The sequence below is a fragment of the Lagopus muta genome, chromosome 4, assembly GCF_023343835.1.
Source record: "Lagopus muta isolate bLagMut1 chromosome 4, bLagMut1 primary, whole genome shotgun sequence".
Lineage (NCBI taxonomy): Eukaryota > Metazoa > Chordata > Aves > Galliformes > Phasianidae > Lagopus > Lagopus muta.
The window spans coordinates 55,753,144-55,777,145 of NC_064436.1; the positions used below are offsets into that span (position 1 = coordinate 55,753,144).

The following is a 24,002-nucleotide window of genomic DNA, read 5'->3' on the forward strand; positions in this document are numbered from 1 at the left end:
GAGGTATAATACTGGTGTAAGGAAGACAAGAATGAGACTCACATTTGTCTGTTTGCCACAAAGGCAATTTCAGAATTCAAAAAAGTATTTGTTGATCATACTTTGATCCTGAGATACAAGTGAAGAAATTGCTGCCCACTTGAGCTAAAAGATGTTGTGTTCTGCTGGTGGTATTAATAGCACATATCTTTCTTATCAGCATCCTTGTAAGCAAAAGACCAGAAGTAACAAAAAAAAGCCAGCTATTTTAATTTTCTATTATGATTTATTTTTATGCAGAATTGCACATTTTAACAAAATGTAAGAATTTTTCAACACAACAAAATGCTTCCATGTAAGCTATGTATATATTTTACCTAGAGTAATAAAACCATGGAAGTTTTATCCTAGCTAAGGTAACTAGAAGGATTGGTTATGAAATTCCCCAGCACCTCAGATAAGATTACTCCACTTGACTTATCTGTTAAGGAGTCTGATTTAACTTGTGAAAAGAGGATTTTTACTTATTTTTTTGTTGTTTTTGCTTTTTCCTTTTTTTTTTTTTAAAGTTCATTCTCCTTAAGAACATAGCTTAGTGCACTACACAACTGCTGCATTACATCCTAATTCTAAAAAGTGTCAAAATACACATAACTAACATGCCCATTTAGTACATACACAATTAGTCTACATGGAAGATTAAAAATGTCAGACAGATCCATTGTAGCAATGTCTTACACAATGGGGAAGAGAATAGGGAAGCCTGAGTACAGGCTTTGTTCATTTTTAAGTAGTTATATGCATATATAAGAAATAGTTTAGTGGAAGCAGGAACAGGTACCCTGAGAGGAGTATAAGGATGCTGCTAGGGTGTGTAGAGACAGGGTCAGGAAGGCCAAGACCTAACTAGAACTGGAATTGCCAAGAGGGGAGAAGAATTTAAAAATCTTCTACAGGTACATAATTTAGAAAAAGGAATTCTGAGGTGTGCCAACCCCTAGTGAGCAATAGAGGCAGGCTGATAACAGCAGACAAGGAGAAGGCTGAGTTGCTCAACAGCTTTTCTGTCTCAGTTCTCTGTGGTGACTATTCTGCATACACTCCTTCAGTGGATGGATTGTAAGTTGGGTACTGTAGGAGCAACGTCCCTCCTGCTGTTACTGAAGATCAGGTTCACAACCATCTGAGGAACTGGATGCATCCTAGAGTCCAGAGGAATTGGGTGATGTAGTCACCAAGACACACTTGATGATATCTGAAAAGTTATGGCAGCCAGGTGAAGTCCCTGGCAACTGGTGGCGGTTTGATGAACGGGGAACTAGTTGCAAGATCATACCCAGAGAGTAACGGCCAATGGTTCACAGTCTGGTTGGAGATCAGTGATGAGTGGTGTCCCTCAGGCGTCAGTACTGGGGCTGGTGCTCTGTTATATCTTTAATCAAAGACACTGACAGTGAGATCAAATGCAGCGTCAGCAAGTTTGTAGATGACACATGACGTGTTATGGTCAGCACATCTCAGGGATGGGATGCCATCAAGAGAGACCTGGATAGGCTTGTGCAGGGTGCACAGTGGAACCTCATGATGTTCAAACATCCAAACGCAAGGCCTTGCACCAGGGTCACAGCAACCCATTAGAATCAAAGAATCACAGAACAGCTTGGGTTGGAATGGATCTCAAACATCATCCAGTTTGAATCTCCCTGCAACTCCCTTCTACCCGTACAAACTAGGGGAAGAAAACACTGAGCACAGCCCTGCCAAAAAGGACTTGAAGTTGCTGGTAACCTTTAAAGGTCACATATGAAATACACTGTAACTATCACAAACATTTGCAGCGTTAAGACTCACTGGCAAGGAGAGGAGAGAAGAAAAAAAAAAAAAAAAAAAAAAGGAACTGGGAATCAGTGAAAGACAAGATTTTAATTCAAAAAGGATCACGTATTTTCTACAATTCCCCTCCCCTCATTTCCCTTCTAACAATAAATAACATTTCAGATTTTCAGCTGGTACAGATAGAATATTTCATCTGACAAAGAGGGAACCACATGAATTTAGCAGAGGACAAATTCTGCCTTAGAAAGATTATAGAATTATGTAGGTGTTAATGTTGTAAATACATTTGGGTGTGAGAAGGCATTCTGTTGCTTCTATATCAAGACTTCCCTGTGCAAATACAGAATTACTTTATACGGCTACCATAAGAGCAGAACTAATTCCAATCTCATTTACACTGCCTCTCTTAATCTGAGCTAATTTACCACCATTGCGATGTTACTTAAATATTGTTAGAATGATATGAAGTGGACTTAAGCGAAGCCATCCTTGCTTATTAAATACATCCATCTTTGCAAGAATAAAGAACGGAAAGAAGATGATTTAAAATAAAAAGAAATGATTCAATTTATTCTACAGAATCAAAACTACAATGATGGATGTATACGCATTTTTTCCCCGCATATATCCATTTTCAGTTCTACAGTCATTATTACAATAGCCAAAAAAGTAGCACTCCAATCACAAGTATCAGCACTTCAGTTTTCATTTTGAAACTTTTATTTTTTGGTTCTGCAGCAACTCACCTCCTACCTATTATTTCAACATAATTACAGTCATTTAATCCCCTTTGAGAGATTTTAGGTGGGAGGAGTCATTATAGCAGTACTAAGGTAACTTGGAAGTATATATTAAACGCTTAGCAGAATATAACAATTGCATCCTGTCAATTGATAGTGCTATACCTATACTAAAATATTGAGACATGAAAGCATTGGGATAATTCTCCTATACAATTGTTTTCAAGTCTACACACGAAGAAGGGAGAAAATCTTAAAGGCAAACAAAGCAGCTGCAGGTTTTAGAAAAATGTCCTTTTACTCCACAAGAATATAGAAGTTCCATTATTGATTAATCCTGAAATAAGATTTCCATTAACACACAAAAAACAAACAAACAAACAAAAAAAACCACAGCTTTAATGATGCACTGCTTATGTGAAAGAAAATTAAAAGAATATAATTATGAAATAAACAAGAGAGTTTGGCAAAGCAGATTATAATAACAAAAAGAGAATAGATAGAATGCTTACCTGCATCCTGGGCTACCTGCAAAACTCCAGAGGAGGGGTCCCCAAAAGAGATCCTTTCCCGTCGTAATCAGCTCTTAAATGGGTGTAGGAGAGGTGCAGCCCGCTCCACCCCTTCCAGCAGCACAGGTGAATTGCCTTCACCTGTGCTCCCAGGTCTGACTCATTGCTCGCCTCAGGTGATCAATCAGAGGTTCAGGCCATGATTCAGCAGTTCCCATACAGCAGGCCATTCCAGTGCCTGACCATTCTCTAACAGAAAAAAATTATATCCTTATATAAAAAAAAAGTTATTCCTTATATCTAATCTATATCTCCCCTGTCACAACATTTGGCCATTTCCTCAGGCCCTATTTGTTATCTGGAAGAAGAGGCTAACCCCTCCTCATCACAACTTCTGTTCAGGAAGCTGCAAAGTACAATAAGGTCTCCCCTGAGCCTCCTCTTCTCCAGACTAAACAGTCCCAGCTCCCTCAGCTGCTCCTCGTAAGATTTTAGTTACTGTCCTTAAAGTAAATGTATAATCCAACACCAGTCTTACTAAATGTTCAACCTCAGAATATATTGATCCATCCATCCAATCCCATCTTGTAGAGATCATCAGGATGCCTGTTCAGGACTTTCTGTTATCTGAAAATAAGCTGGTATGGGCAGATTTCATGCTTATTATATGGGCTCTAATTTTCTTCTACAAATGCATCATAAACATCTGAATATTTCAACAAATTGAGCTCTGTGCTATATTTAATTTTTCTAACTAAACCCACGAGAGCAAATGTTGAAGTAGGAATTAAAAAAATTGAAACTAAAGCCTCCTATATCTTGCATTAAGAAAGTACTAATTAGAAGGGATTAAAAGCTATTATTTTATCTGTTTTACAGAAATACTTCAGATGAGACTGTTTTAATTTTTTGAATGACCCTTGTCAGTGTAACTTCAGTGATAAAATATCAGATTTGTTTTCTTATAGATCAGTTATTATCCTAAGAAAAATCTTTCCAACTGTCTGTCCAAAGGAAAACTCAGCTGCCAGATGGCAGCCACTGCTCCAGTGGCAGACAGTGATAGCAGAGGCTGAACAAAGCTCTGTCAGTCAACTCACGAGAAGCATGCAGATGCAGATCACAGTGTGAGGTTCTCAGGTCGTGTTACAAAGTCATCATCGCCATATTTAAAAATGGGAGTTTTTGAGTGAATGAGGTCAAGGTATATGAAGACAAGATTTCCTCTTAGTTTGAATACTTCTGTAGTGCTGGGATTGGTGAATATTTTATATGTTAGAACACTGTCTTATTTGAAACAGCAGCTATGCTGATTTCTGATACGTAAAACAAATTTCTATCAGTAGAAAATAGTCTCTTCTGTATTTTCTTACATTTAAAATGGCACTTTTTTTTTTTATAATAGCATTCTGAGGTGAGATTTTTTAAAAGCCTATCCTAGTAGGTTTTCAGTGTATTTTATTTGACACATAACTACTTAAAATAATTAAATGAGATATCTGTTAATGACTGGCAGCATCCTTCTAAATAATTTCCATGGGCCAGGTAAAAGAATAAATCCTTTATAACTTCAGATTTTTTTTTTCTTAATTTTTTATTTTCTAAATTTTTAACTACTACTCTAAGGAAAAGAACATCTTTCATGGGCTGCAGTGTGACACCTACTCCATTGTTGTTTCCTTGAGAGCTGCAAGAAAACCTCTGTTCTGGTGTCTGGAGCACCTCTCCCCCTTCTCTTCTGTCCTTGCTATTCATGGGGCCATTTTTTTCATATTTTTTTTCCTCATTCCTCACTGCCATCTTAGATTTTTTCTTTTTGTAAATACTTTTTCCCAAATTGCCCCCATCTTATCTGCTAGTGCCACTAGTGAGGCCATTGGCACTGGCTGGAACTGGCTTTGTTTGGCAAAGGGCAGTCCCAGTCTCTCCTGAAAGAGGAGTCCTAGCATCCTTATCACTGCCAACACCTTCACGTTAGATGTATATCCAATACATACCCATGTCTCATCAGTACCTAACCACTCTAATCTCACGCATTACATATATTTGAACACTGACAGTGCAAAACAAATAATAAGCATAAAAACCACAACACACATCTCTGATTAGCATGGCAGGAACAATCTCCAAATACTCTAATCCTTGTTAGAGCTGGCAAGGCATACGGAGAAAGAATGATGATTGAGTTATTCTTGAGATAATTATGTTTCAATATCACATATTTTGAGACTAAATCCAAAAATCCAACTGGCAAACTAATGATTTATTATCCTCTCTTTTGACAGCATTATGTATTTTGTGAGGTATTAATTTCTAGAAGAGCTAAAAGAGAAAAAAAAAATCATTCCCTTTAAGTAAAACAGAAAGCAATTAGAGCTGCAGTAAATGAAAAAGTACCTAAGCAGAAGAAACCATGATCTAATTAAGGTTTATAATTAGAAATAAATTGAGATTGAAAAGAGGAAAAAACATCAGGATGCTTAATGTCAGAAGGAAATACTTGTCAGATTGGTTAATACATTCTCAGGGGGAAACAGGCTATTGAGCAATGAAGATAAAGTAACGTATGGACAATGCAGATGAATGTTACATAAAATTGAAACAAAAGCATAGAAGAGAGGGCTACATTACAGTTCTGTAGCTTCAAATATAAATGAATAACTGCGTTAAAATAAAGTCAATACAATAATAATGTGAAAAAATACTGAGTGAAGAAAACTCAAACTAGCAGTTGAGGACAAAAAAAAAGAAAAAAAAATCAGTCTAACAAAGACAGGACAATGAGAAAGAATGAATGATGAGTGGAAGTCAGAAATTAAAAGAGCTTTCTGAAAGATCTTTGCTGGATTCAGTAATTTTTATACTAAATTAATATATTTGTCCTAATATACTGAAATTTTAGGTTTATTCTTCCTGAATGCTTAGATTCAGCAGAAGAGAAGAAGGTTCTCCTAACTTCTAACTTTTAAATTTCAGTTTAAATTTCTTGAGCTTTAATGTCTTTTAAAATTTATTTTGAAATTAAAGATATGAATGAAAAAGATTTAGAAATAAATACAGAACAAAAATGACTACTACACAGCTGTTCGAGGTTTTCTAAGAAATGCTTTTTCCCTTTTGCATTTGTGCATTGTGCATAGAGTCAGTGTTCTGTGGGAGTGTAGCAATTTTATTGAAATGGTCAGGTAAGTAGGCAGGATCACTGTCTTAGCCATCTTGGCTGACTATCTTGACAAATATTGGTCTTGATCTTTCTAGAACCACATAGATCTACTTGCCTGTGTTGCTTAGCAGAATCCTAATTTCTGCATGGCTAACTATGTTTCTATATCTTTATTTGTTTATATCTAGTACAGCATTAAGCTCATAATCAGAAAAATTGTGCATACATATAAGAGAAACAAGTTCTGTTCTGAAGTGATTACAATGAGATACAAAAATGATTAGTCAGTGGGAAGTGCCCAAGACAGACAACAAATGCATTTTGTACCAAGATCTATGACCATATAGCATAGCTGAGAGGAAATACTTCAGTGGATAACACTAGACAACAGCATATCTAGGACTTAAACCAAAATGAGATGTAAGTGTACTGCGGAAGTGCCTGGTGAGATAGCAGAAAGAACAATAATAAGAATATCTGGGACACAAGGTAGGATCATAAAATTGAAAAATTAGATTAAGTTCTTAAAATTTTTTATGAGTAGTTAGTCCCTTAGTCACTTGCAGGTATGTGGCAAAAAATGATAACTGAAAATATTCTTTGCAGTTCTTCTCTACAGTATGAAAAACAAACATCTCTTTTCCTTTCATTTATATATATAAAGACTCTATTAAATAGACTGATCTAAAAACATGAAGATCAGATAGTTACCCTTTCTAACTTAAGAAACAAGGTCTGCTTCTCTCATGATGAGATTAGGACTATATTCCCCAATAGGATTAAAAGTGTTTATTTGATTGATTAGTGTTTCTACACTTTGTTCTCTACTAATGAGAGAACAAAGAGAGAATGTTTAAGCTCTTATCTCTCATATGTCTTCAGATAGTCAAATCCAGATTTTCTTAAAGTGATATTAATTGTGGGCTTAAGTCATTGAAAATTTTCTTCAGAGCTAACTTCATACACAAAGAATTTAAAGCCAGGCAAGAGCATCTTAAGAATGAATTTGACTTTCTGCATAGCTCAAGTCATAGATTCCATGAAATCTATATCAAGAAAACTTACAGTCACCTTAGTACATATGTATTTAAAACATCAAAACTTGATTTGAAAATGTAAACAAATGCAAGCAACTCTTTAAAAATTTACTTTTACTACAATATGCATCTTATATCTAGCTTGTTTTCATTATGCTTTTTCTCTGTTAAAAGTCCCTCTATATACAGAAATCTTGTTTTCATGTAGTTTCCCTTAAACATCCTTGTTACATAGAGAGTGCTGAGAATGCCTCCTACTGTTAAGGCAATTTCATTCTTTTTCTCAAAAAAGCCTGGTAATGTTTACTTCTGCCTTTGTCAAAAGTTATCCATTTTGCATAGGATACATCTAACTCAGGCATAAAAGTTTAGGGAAAGTTCAGATTTTCCTGAAAAAGGATGTGAGAAAATGAATGGCGGATCTCTGTGTAAAAAGTTTGGCATTTTGCTTCACACTGTAGAAGGCAGCTTGATCATGCTGTATTACTGGATGAGGTGAGGATATGAGGAACAAAAGAGAGAGCCTTACTGCAAAGAATCATGGGATCATCAAACAGTTGTTGCTGGCAAGGAACTCTGGAGATTATCTTGTCCATGCTCCTTTCTCAATCATGGTCATCTAAAGTAGGTTGCTAAGCCCCATCACAAGTCTTCAAGTATGCAGTTATTCCACATGTGGTTACTAATGGTATAGTCCTGGCTTTTTGAGAATATGAGGCTCAAATACATTAATGCTCAGTATTTCCAAATGTAGCCAAAGACAGTCAGCTCATACCAAAGACAGTCAGCTAAGAACATCAGGACTGGAGAACTCAAACTACTTTGAAGATTCATTTGTCACAGAATCATAGAATGTCCAGGGTTGGAAAGGACCTCAAGGATCATGAATTTCCAACCTCTCTGCCACATGCAGGGCCACCAACCTCCACGTTTAATACTATAGACCAGGCTGCCCAGGGCCCCATCCAACCTGGCCTTGAACACCTCCAGGGACAGGGCATCCACATCTCTGGGCAGCCTGTTCCAGCACCTCACCACTCTCTGGGTAAAGAATTTCCCCCTGATGTCCGATCTAAATCTCCCCTCCCTCAACTTAAAACCATTTCCCCTTGTCCTGCTGTTACCAGCCCTTTCAAAGAGTTGATTCCCCCTCTCTTTGTAGGCTCCCTTTAGGTATTGAAAGGCTGCAATGAGGTCACCCCGCAGCCCCCTTTTCTCCAGGCTGAAAAAGCCCAGCTCCCTCAGCCTGTCTTCATAGGGGAGGTGCTCCAGTCCCATGATCACCTTTGTGGCTCTCCTCTGGACCCTCTCCAATGGCTCCCCATCTTTTTTATACTGGGGGCTCCAGACCTGCACACAGTACTCTAGATGGGGCCTCACAAAGGCAGAGTAGAAGTGGACAATCACTTCCCTATCCCTGCTGGCCACCCTTCTTTTGATGGAGCCCAGGATCCATTTGCCTTCCAAGCCTCAAGGGCACAGTATTTATCTTAAAAAAGTACCATCCTGTTCTGCTTTACAGGATTGTAAAATTAAATAAGAATAGTCAAGCACTCATACATTACTGTTACGAGTTACACAGAAAGACATTTCCTTAATATTAATTAATCCCTTTCTAGTATTGGGCTTGAATAATCCGCAATAATAAAATAGTAAAGCAACAGTCTGGAAAAAGCAAAACATTTCTTTGTGCATAGAGTAAATACTAATCAGCCTTTGAAACGAGTCAGGTAATTCTGAGAAGAGAAAATGTGAATTCCAATTTAAACCATAAGTAAATGAACCTGTAGTTGGGAACTCAACCAAATTAGCTCAGAAAAAAAATCTTCATATCATTATTTTCCATCAAGTGCTTTCAGGAAAAGGGTTAAGGGTTTCACAAGCTTTTGAAGTTTGTCAGCTTTATAGAAGACAAACATTTATTCTAAATGTTTTCTACCTTTTCAATTTTGCAAAAGCCTTTTGAAGTCTGGACACCAGAACTGGCCAAAACATTACGAAAAAATGTCCCTTCTATTTTCTTGTTCCTCTCTAAGTGAAATATGAAATAATTTCCAATAAAAGTCTGCCTTCAAAGTTTGGAGGTTCAGTGATAAAAAAAAATTAAGTATTCTACTACTCAGTTTATTTAGTGTAATTTTTTTTTCTGTTCATAAATAATTCTCTATTTACAAAATAGAAATCCAAAGAACAAAACAACAAATACAATATTAAATGTGTGCCAAATAAACATCTTAATTAACAAAATTACTAACAAAAAGTTTATTTTAGAAAGGTCTATCACTTTTTGAATACAGGAAATTGATTTTTCAAATCATGTTGAAGAAGCAATGAAAGATTTTAAGCATGTGAGAGAGCTTCAGGCTTTCAAGGAGTGTTTGTTTGTTTGCTTTGGCTTGTTTTTACTGAGTCACTTGAGAAGCTATAGAGCAATTTTTTTACTAGAAATTTGGTGAAGGCTGGTGAAAGAAAGTTTTAATAAAGTAAAAAGTATGTGACCTCTTCCAGGGAACCTTAATGAGTTCTAAAATTTCTTCTTTTCTCAACTTAGGAATTCTTTCCTTCCTCTGTATTAGCACTACAGGACATTCCTTTTCCTAAATGGAAGGTGTTTATTTCTCAAATTTCTCTTTCTGCCCTCTTCAGTGATAACTTTAGAAGAAGATGAAAGAGGAGGCCACCATCAAGTGGGAGAAATGGACATAAGTTTACAAACATAAAAAATTATTTACCAAAGATAATTCTCTACAATAGCAATGATTATGAGGATTTTCATGAAGGGGTAAAAGTTAATTGAACTGTCATTCCATTTCTTTCCTTCCGCCACTTCTTTTCCAATATATTCTGGTTTTTTACATCAGTCTTAACATATTTTCCTCTCTTCTTGTAAAAATTCTTATTCTCACTTGACTCTTCCTCGGTGAGGAAAGGCTGAGTCTGGGCCTGTTCAGCCTGGGAAAAGAAAATTGAGGGGGGATCTGATAAATGTTTATAAATATCTCAGTGGCACTTCTCAGTGGTGTGCAGCCATAGAGCAAGGAGTAATGGCCTAAAGCATGTACATAGGAAGTTCCGTACTAGCATGAGGAATAAATTCTTTACGGTAAGGGTGACAAAGCACTGCCCAGAGAGACCGTGAAGTCTCCTTCTATGGAGATATTCAAGACCTGTGTGGACACCTACCTGTGCGATCTACTGTAGGGTAACTACTTTATCAGGGAACTCAACGATCTCTTGAGTTCCCTTCCAGCCCCTGCAATTCCATGATTCTGTTAGCACTACTTGTATATATATTAGTTTATAAAACATATTTCTCACATTTCTAGTATGAAAGAAGGTAGGACTGTTAGTTCAACTAATGCAAGAATACCTTCTTTTGCACTTATAATAGATATGATTTTTTGCAACAAAAGGAAAAAAAAAACAACAACAAAACAAACAAGAAAAAACAACACAATTACATACATATATCCTCAATGCAGCTACCACACACTGACCAATGCCCCACTAACTGCCTGCTAAAAAATACCCTGCAACACATCCTCTCACCAACCAACAACCAGCCAATTCACCATACATAGGATGACCAACCTGCACAAATATATAGCCTTCTGTATGATGTCACATGGTATGGAATAACCTCTTGCCTAATTCAGGCCACATGTTCTTGCTCTGCCTCATACCTGCTCTTTCACTCTGAGTGGCACAGCCCAACCCTGGGTGCACTCCCATCACTCAGCAACAACCATACATTCATATGCTATCAACACTGTCTTGGCCGAAACAAGTACATGAACAAGCAGTCTATTTTCCATTATTAGTAAAAGACATCTAATGCAATCATTGTTTCTCAGACACTCTATGTTGCAAACCTCCACACAATTCCAGCCCAGTCCACAACACCCTATCAGCACCCTTATCCATCTACACCCCCTACCCGGCACAGGGACACATGCCATAGGGTGTAGCTCAAGTGCCAATTTAATGCTGCGCAACAGCTGCCTTTATACTGTGACACGCAACCACCCCATGAACCTCTGACCCATTAAACACCACAAGAACCACCCCCTGTAACTACCACCCACCTTAGCCCAAGTACCATCCACATCAAGTACCGCCCACACGCTACAGATGAAGAAATATTATATTTCAGAAATTATTTTGTAAAAAAATCCTGTAATATCAATCTTTGTTTCCCAGATTTTCTGTCTGTTTTCTAAAAGCTATTCACGTCAACAAAATTCTTATAATCAGCTTCATAATATTGCCAGGCCCTACCAAACACAAATATGCAATAGTAAATAAAAGGCCTTATACTCCATATGATAATAAAAGTCAAGCAGGTCAAGCATTTTTTCCCTCTTTTATTCTGCTTCCAGTCTTGCATCTGAGAACAAAATTGTTTTGGACTCCATTGTCTTGGCTTCGCAGATAAAAAGATAAGATCCTACTTCTGCTGAAGCATGAGAAAGGACAGAATCCCCCAGTCTAGCCTGTGAATCATAGAAAAGGAATAGTAAGAAGTGATTTTTTCATGAGTTAAATATGACTCTGAATACACCTATGCAGTAGAATTGTGGATCAAATATTTTTAGAAAGAAGTGATTTCTGCAAATACAGGCATGCCTATAAAGCTCAACAGTAGCTCTTCTAAGAAATCCTGGTTCAATGGCTTCCACAAATCTTTCCCTGTCAAATGTATTTACTGATCTTACAGAAAAAAAAATATACAAGATAGTACATCTGTCATTACACCACATACCTCCTTAGCTCAGTAATAAACTGAAAGTTAGACTGAGAAACAGTCACACTGATTGATGGCTCACTTAAAGCAGTCTGCTGCTAATCAGCCTGCCATGGCACCGAAAGAGTGAATGCCAGGAATGTGCATGGTTTCTTACCAGTGTTTTACTCAGCTCAGTGTTATAAAAATAATTATTTGGGATGCTGATCCTTGCAAGATACAGAGGAAACCATTCTGGAGCACCCAAATCCTGCAGCTTATATTCACTCAGAAGGCAATTAAGAGTACTGCGTCCTCAAAAGATACTGATGCAGCTTTAAGAGCTAGTGTGTGCACAAAATGTATTGTTTTTGAACCTTTTATGGATTAAAAGAAAAATGCTTTTACCTTGGAACTGATGCCATATGATTATCTCTAAGGAAAAGAATAGTCACTGAGGTTATTTTTAATTTATGACAACATGAATTCACTGGAGGAAAAATGTTGATGAACTGTCTCAATCCTAAGCTAAAAATATACTGGGAAAAAAAAAAATTAAAAAAAAAGCATAAGCTTCAGTAGGGTAACTTTCACTTTTCTGTCTCTCATGCAAAGACTTAAATGCTTCAATAACGCAGTTATCCACTATGAACAATCTGTGCAGAAACTACAGTGTTTGCTACAATTACTGATTAAGTTAGGACTTGAATCATACATTAAAAGCCAAGTATCTCTTCACTAACCCTCCTCAGCTCTCTTGACTGTGTCATAATCCTATATAATAGATCTAATTTATTAAGCATTTATGATTTTCTGCCACAAATACCAATAGGTGTATTACAAAAAATGTTTGATAGCTGAATTGCAATTTAATAGCCAAGTTATAAAATCTATTATAGAACGTGACCTAACAGCCAGACCCACATAAATATTTAATCAGGAGACAAAGCTTCCTTACACTTGCTCTTAACAGAACAGCTTCTTGAAGGAGGATAAATAGAGATTTTCAGCGTACATTATAAAATAACTTAAGTGAAGTTCTGCTAATCAGAATCATTCTTTTTCTAATTTTGAAAGTATTTATGCACGTACACATACATGCTGTTATATAAGGCATACTTATAATATATGCAATAATTTTAAAACATTCCATTCAGGTTTAAACTCTAACAATAGTAACCTTATTAAATAATATATATGTTGTAGCAAGGCAACTACATTAGCCAAGACTTCCATTACATTTTCTTAAGGAAAAGTCATTGTAATCATAGAGATACTATGTAGCCATGTTATCTAAAAACCGTACTGTTAAGCAGTCTAAATGCTCAGCCTCAAGGCTCCTTGGGGATGTGGAGCTGTAAAACTGAAACAGTTTTTATGCTGTCATAGACTGTAAAAGAGAAGTCATATCTCTAATTCACTTCCAGTAAACGGGAATTTAAAATTTGTAAGAAAAGGTTAAAAAAAAAAAAGAAAAAGAAAAAGAAATAGGAACCTTTATAAAATGTATATTGAATGTAAAAACAAAGACTTCGTCACAGCCTCTGAATTTCATTTGGTTTTTGTTCTCCACTGAAGTGCTATACCAACCTCAGGACACACTAGATAGAAAAAAAAACTAGCTTTGGTCTTTCAACACCCCTTTCTTTTTATTATGGAATGTGAGTTAGAGTAGTTAGGTAGTATAAACAATCTCTAAATCTCATTAATCTTGCTGCCCTTTCAGTTCCCAGTTGTACAGTCTCCAATATGGAAATCATATTTTGCATCTAGGCAGCCACCATTCACTCAGAAAGAAGAATGCTGTCTAATTTAAAGAACATTCACTGAAAGAGTAGTAAGCACACCACTGTCTCTGTGTTTCCAGCATCTATAATTTAACGTATTTAAGCTAATGTTCCTTTTCATATTTTGCATACAACCTGCAATAAAGAAAAAAAAACAAAAACAAAAAAAAATGAAAATGTATGGCATATATGGCATACCAATTTTCTCATTTCTAGAGATAAAGTACAATTTCAATTGATTTCATCTAGCCTAAATTAGAGATGGGGAAACTGAACCTCACATCCAACTGTTCCAAATGCCAGCAAGGGGTTGCTGAGCTGATGTATCCCCATGACTATGACAGGAACGGATATGCATTTTCCTTCTCTATACTGAAGATGACAGCAATCATGTGAGAAGAATTACTCTAACAGGATTTCAGACCAAACAGTCAGTCACCCCATAAGAAACACTAATCTCAAGAGATTTCCCACCATTTATGGCCAAGAAACAGTGAGAAATGTTTACAAGCTTCCAGCTAATACCTGTGAGTCTGAATCTGAACCCTGGCCTGTGTAAGAGCACTTCTTCTCTGGCCAGTTTCCATGGGTATATGTGTATCTCATGGTTATTTCATCACACCAAGAAGATAAGAAGAAAATAATAAAGCAAAATAATACAGAGTTACTGTGGGAAAAACAACAACAACAAAAAAAGCTCTGAATGCTTAAGCAATGGATATCAGTTCTCTTTGGAACATCAGGAATTTCTAAAATTATAGTTGAAAAGTGTTTATGAATAAGTAATAGTATGTGCAGCAATATTGAAAAAGAAAGAATATATAACAACTTGTATAGTACATCTGCAAATCGTGTGCCTCTAATGTATATTTAGACAGGATGAACATTACAAATAAATTGCTTTTTAATTCTTCTTAAACAAAGTTATCTTACAAATTCATGTCATTGGCAGTATGTGAAGTGATATCCAGTCATATAACTAACATGTTTTTATTGTCAGAAAGCAATTTATCACAAATTTTTGGATAAAGATATATGGCCAGGAATCATAATTACAATCAGGTTTAATTCCACAAAAGTAGTGACAAATAAGATGAAGTTTGTTCCTAAAAAAGCTCTTTCATTCTCCAGGCTCATGTTTCCTAAATAGCTGTCACAGAATTTTCCTGATCTTTCTTACCACACTGATCTTCAGTCTGTCTGGTCTTAAGTACAGCCTTTCCTCTCTTTAACCCTTGATCTTTTTCTGTTTGATTTGCTGAGCAGCCAGCATCAGGTGAATGAAAGGTTTTGTTTTGCTTTAAGGAAGCATCAATATAGAAAAGCAACCATCAGCATGCAGGTTGTCTGAAAAACGCCCACCAGCATGTCAGACTGTCTGAATATTGTGTCACCTAATTGGAGCCTCTTCATTTTTCAAGACAGTTTGGCAAATTGAGCTTACATGCCATTTAACAGACTTCCTGTCTATGTATGATACAAAATAGATTAGAGACATTTATTCCCAAAGAGTAGGGCAACCTAATGGATATCCTAACAAAACAGCTACCAGAAGAAAAGACTGGATAATTTTTTATGTGTTTTTGTAAGAAGTAGATGCATAGACTCAATCCAGCCAGAGTGCAACCACACAACTTAATTCAGGTTGGCAGGGACACCATTCAGGTTCTGCATCATTCATAGTTGCCACGTAGTTTTTCTCCTCCATCAGGTAATTAGAAAAAGTCAATACCATAATCATCAAACCTATAATCCATCTGAAACTGGCTCTAGATGGGCATTTTTTTCTGATGCACAATTTAATTTCCGATAAGTAAAGTTAGATCTATTAAATTAGATGTACTAAGATACTAGCACAGGTTTCAGCAGTTAATAGTCTTCTGAATCAGATCATTCCAAACTTCTTCAACTCTCCCTGCTATGCAGTTAATATTGCATAGTTACTAACAGGAAATGTGGTTTCAGCAAAGGATTAACACATGACGTTGTTACAACAAGCAGAAACTGAGAAGAATACTTAAATAGCTATTGACTTTCTAGTGATACTAAAAGTGCACAAGCAACTAAAACTAGATGTGTTTGGCTTTCCTACAATTACTTTTTTGTTGTTTTCAGCCTTGCTCTAGTATAACCTACCTTACTTTACTAGGAAAAAATGTGAAAAATGCAAGATAATCCTTCATCAAGAGAACTCCATAATCAAGAACACAAATATGACATATCCAAACAAAATTTCTAAAGCAACTTACCTTGTCCTTCTGGAGCTAGAGCAATTCAGTCATAAATACAGCAGCTACATTAATATATACACGGCATAAAATTTGCGTATATTTGCTCTAATCAATATGGAGACAAGCAATCAACTAGCTTAAGCAGCTCTGAGTTTAGAAAACTTTGGTGGTAGAGCCCATTTCACATGAACAACTCTAAAAACATGAAACCTTTCTCAGTGTATGTAGAAATAGCCTTCCCCCAGATTACTCTGATTTACCTTGAGGTTCACAATTGCTACAAAAAGCATATGTAATCTAAAACATATCAGCTGTGCCTAATTATAAATAAACCACACCAGTTAAATTGAGAGAATTTGCCATTCTCTTTTTCTAGTCCTGCCTTTAGCTAACACAAGCCTCTTTTCTGTTAAAACCAACAGTTTGGTTGCCTTCTTTTGGACACTCTTTAATAACTTTATGTCTTTATATCATGGTGCCCAAACCTACATGCTGTGCTTGAGGTGAGGCCTCACCAGTGCAGCGTAGAGCAAGACAGCCTCTTTCCTCACCTAGCTGGCAGTGCTGGGCACGGTGTACCTCAGGACACTGTTGGCTTTTTGGATGCTAAGACACACTGATAGCAGAGGTTCAACATGCTATCAACCAAAACCTCCAGATCCTTTTCTGTGAGGCTGCTCTTCAGCCTCTCATTCCACAGTATGTACATGTAGCCAGGATCTGCTAGTCCCAGGTGCAGAATTCAGCACTTGCTTTTGCTAATCTTTATACGGTTGTTGATTGCCCAGCCATCCTTTGTCAAGTTCTCTCTTCAAGGCCTCTCCACCTTTGAGGGAGTCAGCAAATCTTCCTTAGCATACATTCAAGTCCTGCATCCAGGTCATTTATAAAAACATTGGAGAGAAATGCTCCTAAAATGTAGCCATTTAACTGTATAGATGCCAAAATCTAACTGATGAACAAGGAAAGTGAGGTTAATGAATTAGCTTTATGTTCTATGCACCTTCTACTCTAAAGAGCAGCATGCTTTACAGAGGACATTTTGTGATTCTAATTTTTAAAATTATCAGTACAATTTTCTCATTTCTAACACACATTTGGCTTCTCTCCCTTGAAACCAGGAGCCAGGATAGACACAAGACATCTTTAGTTTCTTGCTATCTCACAGTCATGAAATAGCGGGAAGGTGTCCATGGTGCTCACACTACCATTGCCTCAGTTGATCCATTTATTATTGATCATGTTTCTAAGCAGTGCACCTTCCTTCAAATCTGAATTTCACTCCTAATGAAAAGATCCCTCATATTCTTTTGAAAAACACTATTATAAAAGGGAGTGGGCATAAAGGGAAGACAAGTACTTTTACACTGCAGGGTAAGATAGTTCAGATTCAAGTCCTTTTCCTGCCTGAGAAGACCAACTTTTTCTTTATTCTTTCTCTGTGACTGTCAAAAAGAGCTTGAAACTTTATGGCGTACTGCAACTAACAAATAAGTGCTGCCACTGTTGACTGCAAAAAACAAAACAAAAAATATGAAATGTCCAGAAGTCATTGGTTTATATGAAGACAGTAATTACCATCTGATTTTATAGCCTACTACTTAAAGACCACATGAAATTTTTTGCCTTAAACTATCATGACTATTCCTAGAAAATTTACTGCATTTTGCATTTAGCATAAAAATCATTAACATATCTAATAACCGTGACAAGACACAAAGTCCACAGATCCCTTATATGAAAGCTGTAAACTGAGAGATTTCCTTCCAGTTTTGTACACTTACTATCCAAACAGATGTAATACTGTATACGTATGTAAAGAAAACCTGATGGCTGAATCTGGGGAAATGTAGAGCAAACACCTACAGAATCTGTGGAGGTCAGGAAGCCACAGCATCAGGTGACAGAAAAGTAGAGATTTCCAGAAAGACAAGTTTGGTTTTACACATTTCCTTCTGGATTTGTTCCAGACTTTTGCCAAGGAAACTCATATAGGCTTGACTAGAAATTTTATTTGAAGACAAATCCTGGGAGACACTTCAAGTTCTTAAGTAAGTTCTAACCTTTTCCTGTGTAAGCAAAAGTTCTTTATTCTTAAATGTGTTTCTCTACATACACTGTGTGAATCTCCTACTGCAGAGTATTAATGTTAATAAAAGGTTAATAAAAAATAAAGTTTCCTCTTCTGCTCCCACCTGATTTATTTTATTACTTAAGCTGATGGTTTTCAATTGCACTTATAGCAGCAGCAGAGTTTAACTCTCACATCTTATTGAAAAAGCCAAATCAAGAGCTGAGTAATATCTGTTATTTATCTGTTCTTTTAAAAATAAAAAAGTGAAAGTTAAAAGCTGACAGGGTCATAAGTAAGTGTTATTGAAAGTCACAGCAAGCAAGTAGCTTGCAGCTGGGAGAAAAAAGGTCTTTCCCTTCCTTTTCTGTAGTCAGTCATGGCTTTGCTATTCTTCAGTGTTTTTTCTTTTCTTCCAGTGCCCTTTAACCATCACTGATGGTTTGTCTTGAAATAAAGTTCAAATCCGTTATTTTTAGAAAAAAAAGGTAACGTGGTCTAAGGCTGCTTCTTAGACCAAAGAATTCTACAGTCTGGATGCTTAGCTTGGTATCTTTGTTGAGTTACTCTGCCACTCATTTTTTTAATTTCTCCCTTTAAGTTCCTTGTTTTAGAACAAGAAATAATGGGTAACATTTCTATAGCAAAGTTCTTTGATAACTGTAAAGAGAAGAGGTTAAATTTTATATTTTCAAGGCATGTACTAGTATTACAGTCCATAGGGAATGAGCAGTCAAGCTGTGTTGAACACTGAGGAGTTCAGAAATCACTAAAAAATTGTAACCTCCTTCATAATAAGGCATATCTCCCAGATATAAAGAACAAAATAACAGCTCAGAGAAAGATGCCGTTTCCCACTCTTACTGTTGGACTGACAATGATAATACACCTCGGCATCAGTGAAGGTTTATCTAGCACTGGTGACTGTTTACACAGGTTAAATTAATAAATTTGGGTGTTTACAAAAGAAAGAGAAAGAGAAGACAGGGAAGACAACATGAATATTTTCTTGTACTAAGTCTGAATACTTTATTAAGCTGACAGGGTCAGTTTTATATACGAATACTTCAGCATCATGCAGTGCGAATGATACACTCTGATGGTACATTTTCAATTACTACTTAGAATTTTGTATCCAGCATTTATTTTTAGCTAGTCTGCCAAAGCGATCAGTAAAATATCTCTCTGTGGACTGAGTATTTATAGGATCCAAAATTTTAGACCTCCACACAATTTTGACAAACCAGTACTGCATTAGTAAATGACAGTTCACTAGTTCCACTGTTTCATACGGAAATATATCACAGAATCACAGAGAGGCTTGGATGGGAAGAGATCTTAAAATTACCTACTTCCAACACCTGGTGGGCAGGATGGCAACCATTAAATCAGGCACTACATCAGGTTGCCCAGAGCCCTATGCTGGCTGGTCCCCCTCCAGAGATTAGATATCCACAACTTCTCTGAGCAGCCTATTCCAGCCCCAGAAAATGAAATGTCAGTTAAGACATTTGATGAGATAAATAAGATCAATTTTTAGATAAATATATGTTGAATTTGGCTGTCCCTCATTCCAGGTGACTATCTTGGCCCAATAGCAATATGGTAAAGGCAAAAATGTACACTCAAATCCAATTATTCTTTTAATTTTCAGACAATGAAAGTCACTTTCCACCTTTCTTTCCTAAGTTGATATTCTGCTACCTAAATCAATGTAATTTTTTTTTATTCATTTAATTTTTCACACATGGAGCCTGACAACATTGAAGTATACAAAATCCCTCCTACCGGAACAAAAAGAAAATTGATTATTGATATTGTATTCATAATTATTAAAAAATATAAATATTTCAGTGATGTGCTTAGTAACCTTTTCTTTGATAGTATAACACAGTTCCTTTAAAAAAATTTTACACTATTTTTTTAAAAAGAACAATGCAGTTTTTTCTTCACAGCATTCTGCTTAATAAGGTTAGAGAGCATAATGTTACAGTTTGTTACCCTCCCGACAGATAGAACTGCCAAAAAGCCATTCTCTCTTCCTAAGATTCATTAGAGCATCACTTTTTATCCTCAGCTGTTCTTCTTCTCCATTTACATTACAAAATGAAATGATATTTACAGAAGAGAAATTATTATTCACATTACAATTTAATTAATGTTGAATTAACGAGTAATTTTATTAGCAAGTCTTGAATCAACATGTTTGTTGTGCCCTGGTGGAAATCCTACAGAATTGATTAAAGCAACCCTGTTGCTAAGGATTAAGGTGGTAATTTATTGACAAGAAGAATGTCACCTTTATGCACAGGCAGGGATGATTATCTCAGCTGGGGGGTTCTTGGTATATTTCATCTCTGGTCCCCCTATTACCTTTCTCATTTCCCTAATTTTCAGGCAAAATCCATACTTACATCTGGAGGTTGCTTGGGGTAACGATAGGAGTTGCATCTGCCTGCAGGCTCACACAGTTACCCAGTTTCTTTGGCTGATGTACATGGAAACAACATTTAAAAGAAAAGCAAAACACAAGGTAATAGGAAAAAAATAACAATAATTTTAAAAAAGGTTGTTTTTATTCACTTTTCTGTGATGGACAAAGTACAAATAGAAAGTTAATTCATTCAGAAAATTTGACACAGAATGAGATGATGCCATCTGGCTTTATTCAGCTAATACACATTCAATTGTTTTATATAGCTCTGGTGGACCATTACTCCTGAAAGATACACTCTAATAATGTGTGTTGGTACATCACTTAATACACAGCAGAGGTACATCATCAAAATGCAAATCAGTCAGGAAGAATTCTGTAATAATAGCATAGAGAAAAGTGATTAAAAGCTCCTATGAATCACAGCACAGAGTATCTTACATTTGGTAGCTTTTTTACAATAATCAGTTTGACTGCATTTTGCACTGGGCAAGCTGATTTCCCATAGGCAATATCCAATATAACCTGAACAAAAAGAAAACAGATATGAAGGTCATTTTAGGCAGAGCAGGGAAAAAATTGCAAAAATCTGCCAGTTGAGCAAGACGACTTCTCTCTGTATTTCATAAAATTAAGCTTCATCAGCTGATGAGGATAGCCTACTTTAAATTTTTCCCCTAGTGAGGTAAGCAGAAATATAGTGCTGCTCTGAAAGCTGTGTCTCCTACTGTAGAATATCACTGGCACACAACATCAGAGGCAGATGTCGGTGGTATGGCAGTAGGAGTTGAACCTTTCTGTCAGTCCCAGAATCACAGAACCATGTAAACATTTGAGTTGGAGGAGGCCTTTACAGGTGTCTAGTCCAAGTGCCCTGCAATGAACAGGGACATCTAGAGCTCAATCAGGTCTTTCAGAACCCAATCCAGCTTCACCTTGATTGCCTTCATGGTGCAGCCACCACATCTCTTGGCAATCTGTGCCAGTGTTTCACTACTCTTAACATGAACGACACAAAACAAAACAAAACAAAGCAAAACAAAACAAACAAACAAACAAAAAAACAGAATCAAAAAACCCTTCTTCACTACATCCAATCTAAATCTTCACTCTTCTAACTTGAAGTCATTTCCTCTTGTACTACAACAACAGACACTGCCAAAGAGTTTGTCTCCTTCCTTTCTTTTCCACAAAAATTGCATCAGAAAAATCCTGATCTCACTCTGCAATGCAGTCTGGCATCTGACTTACTTACACTCCTAAGAGTATTTTGTTTCACTTTATTTGAAATAATAATGTATTATTTATTTATTATTTATTAATAATAATAATTATTTGATAATAAAAATTATTGCATGTCTGATTTCTGAAATCTAGAAATCTTTCAGAGGTACCCCAGCCAGCACCTAGAAATAATACTGACTATGAAGTCTGCAATCAAGAGCTACTCATGAACAAAACACCAGAGTAGTGATAAAATATGACAGCAGGGAAGAAGTACTCCAAATGGTTTCACACTTCCTCTCTTCACTATTATGCTTTGGAAATAAGATTAGAACAGTTTTCTCCTCAGAGAATGTTTAAAGCACTCAGTCAGGAAAATCAGATGGACAAGCAGACTCTCACTCCAGGGAGCTGTAACAATGAATTACTTCTGAAATCTTTTGACAGATAGAAAAATGTAGGCTTGTACTGGGTTTTAGACCACTGAGTTCTCTACACAGTTCATTTCTGCAGTGAAGGGTGTGAAGTGTTTGAACCTTGCTGCTTGTAAATCCAAACTATATAGCAATGGCAATAGTCACTACCCACTGATCATCCAAGCTAATTGCCCCTTTTCCACAATGACATCATTTGCAATAATTCAACCTTCAAAGGACATACCCAGGACTTTAACTGCCCTCGAAGCAGACTGTCTTTGATCTAGTCGAGTCAATGGAGAGGTCAGGTTTTGTGAATTTTATGTTTTATTCAGTACAATGAAGAGTGGAAAACAAAAAGGAAAGTAAAAGGAAAAAGAAAGAGAAGAAGGAGAAGGAGAAGGAGAAGGAGAAGGAGAAGGAGAAGGAGAAGGAGAAGGAGAAGGAGAAGGAGAAGGAGAAGGAGAAGGAGAAGGAGAAGGAGAAGGAGAAGGAGAAGGAGAAGGAGAAGGAGAAGGAGAAGGAGAAGGAGGAGAAGGAAAAAAAACCTTTCCTCCAATTGGTTCATAACTCTCAGAGTAAAATAGGAAATTCTATAAATGCTGCTTCTATGTCCTAAAAGAAATGTCAACAATTGTGATATTTAAAAACAAATAATATCAAAATTCTAGTCTTTCATTCTCCTTCACCTTCTAAGTAAATGTGCAGTGCTGTCCATGTTACTGTTTATACCTTAAGGAATTTTTGTCTTCCTGAAAATCAGATCTGTTTACATTTGCTTAAACTGTTTGGAAACTGATGGTTTATACTTTACAGAAACTGAAGGGGAAAAAAGTTATACTTCTAGAAAAAAGCTTTGGCTGCTATAGAATCTATAGAAATGCAGGACTATCTAATAGCTATCAAAAGAATAGCAAGTTATATTACAGTTTTGTTTACTCCCTTGGATTTCAGGATGCATTCATTCATTCCCCTCACAGTTTTTGCCTACACTGCAACAAAAAAAAAAAGCACGCAATATGTCAAGTATGTCAGATGTGCTTTATTCCATAGTTTTATGCATTGGACTGACAGTCGTGGTCCTCAAGGTGACTTCTGCTGGGCATGCCAAGGCCTTGGCCATATTCTACCATCAGCACATCTTACTAGTGTAGTATAGGACTGATCAAACAGCAGCCAGCCACAGGCAAATAAGAAAAAGTAGTCTGAGGTAGAAAGAGAATGACAGTGCTTAGAAATGTATGGTCACCATGTAATATGGTCAGATACAACATCTCAGATACAACATCCTTAATTTAACTTTTTAAATTAAAACTTGGATACATACTTGTATTTCTCAGCTTCTCTATGGAGAGTGTTTCTCTTTGCATGATCTTTAAAACCACTGATAAATTTAAGACTCTGTATAAAAGTACAGGAATGGAGAAACAAAAGGAGATAAAGTCATGGTTCTAGTGTATATGATGCATAATTTCTTGCTTTCTAACTGACTGCTTAAAATATTTGAGTTCCTTCTGAAGAATCATGACATGGGAGAGTAGAAAAATAAAATACTGAAAGCATTTAGTCATGTAGATAACCAGGAATCACACACAGAATCACAGAAACACCGAGGTTAGAAAAGACCTACAAGATCATCCAGTCCAACCATCCATGTATCACCAATAGTTCTCACTAAACCACATCCCTCAACACAGAATCCAAGCGTTCCTTGAACACCTCCAGGGTCAGTGATTCCACCACCTCCCTGAGCAGCCCATTCCAGTGCTTGATCACTCTTTCAGAAAAGTAATATTTCCTAACGTAGTAGGAGTCAGAATCGTTGCTGTCCTTAAGGTTATAAGCCTTA

At 36.5% G+C, this 24,002-nt stretch overlaps 1 long non-coding RNA gene across 1 annotated transcript; it reads right to left on the reverse strand.

Moving 5' to 3' along the window:
- Window positions 1-261: 261 nt before the first annotated feature.
- LOC125692124 (uncharacterized) lies at window positions 262-3,124 on the reverse strand. Its single transcript, XR_007376479.1, has 3 exons — window positions 3,068-3,124; window positions 1,316-1,411; window positions 262-1,234 (listed from the first exon to the last, which is right to left on the reverse strand). It is a non-coding gene; the product is annotated as an uncharacterized LOC125692124 (long non-coding RNA).
- Window positions 3,125-24,002: the final 20,878 nt, after the last annotated feature.